This window comes from Carlito syrichta, unplaced genomic scaffold (genome assembly GCF_000164805.1).
Source record: "Carlito syrichta isolate Samal-C Ts95f unplaced genomic scaffold, Tarsius_syrichta-2.0.1 Scaffold130620, whole genome shotgun sequence".
NCBI classification, from domain to species: Eukaryota; Metazoa; Chordata; class Mammalia; order Primates; family Tarsiidae; genus Carlito; species Carlito syrichta.
Window position 1 is genome coordinate 6,720 of NW_007074716.1, and position 899 is coordinate 7,618.

The 899-nt window shown below is 65.6% G+C and overlaps 1 pseudogene; it reads right to left on the minus strand.

Moving 5' to 3' along the window:
* Positions 1-899, minus strand: part of LOC103250565 — a 4,184-nt pseudogene that overhangs the window by 2,092 nt on the left and 1,193 nt on the right.

Consider the following 899-nt stretch of genomic DNA (forward strand, 5'->3'; position numbering starts at 1 on the left):
AGGGGTGCGAGCAGAGGTAGGAGGAAGATGACCAGTGGGATGAGGAAGAGGCGGGAGGGCCGCCGGGGCTGGCCTGGCTGCAGGACACCTGGCTGTAGGGCGGGGGCAGGTGTGCTGGCCCCGGCGGGTAGGGCTTCAGAGACCCCAAGGAGGGCAACATGACATAGGGGTGCGCATGGTGGGAGCCACTACTCTTCAAAGGGTGGGGAAACACTCCGGGCGGGACCTCAGAGGTCCTGTGATGCCGCTGCTGTTGCTGCTGCTGCTGCTGGTGTGTTGGGGCTGGCGGGTGGGCACTGGCCTGGCCCCCGGCAGGAGGCAGGGAGGGATCAGGGTGGGCATTGCTGTTGACTAAGAGGCGGTCATACGGAGGAGGCGGAGGGGGACCCTGGCTCCACACTGCCTGGGACAGGGAGAGAAGGCTGGGTGTACTCGGGGGGCTGGTTGGAGACGGAGAGGTTTTCCGGGGGAGGGAAAGAGTGAGGATAACTGGGCAGCGCCTGGGAAGCTGGGTACTGGGCGGCGGCGGCGGCGGCGCTGCTGCTGCTGGAAGAGGAGGCAGCCATAGAGCTACTTCTAGAGAATGAATAGGGATACCTCATGGGGGCGCTGGGGCAAAGGAGGAGGAAGCAGGGGACAGAGGGTGGGGCGAGGGGGCCACAGTCGGGCCCTTCTCTTGGCCGGGAGGAAGTCCGCCCATAGCCTGCCCCATGGCATGGGGACAGGGCAGATGCCCAGGTAGCGACTGGGCCCCCAGGTCAGGAGAAGCTGATGCGTTGTTAAGGGGTCTCAGGACAGGTGGGGGAGGAAAGTTCGGTGTCACATGGGGGAAGGTGGCTGGTGGTGGAGCAGAGGGCAGGCTCCCACCACCCACTGGAGTGCTCGGTGGCTTTGTTGGG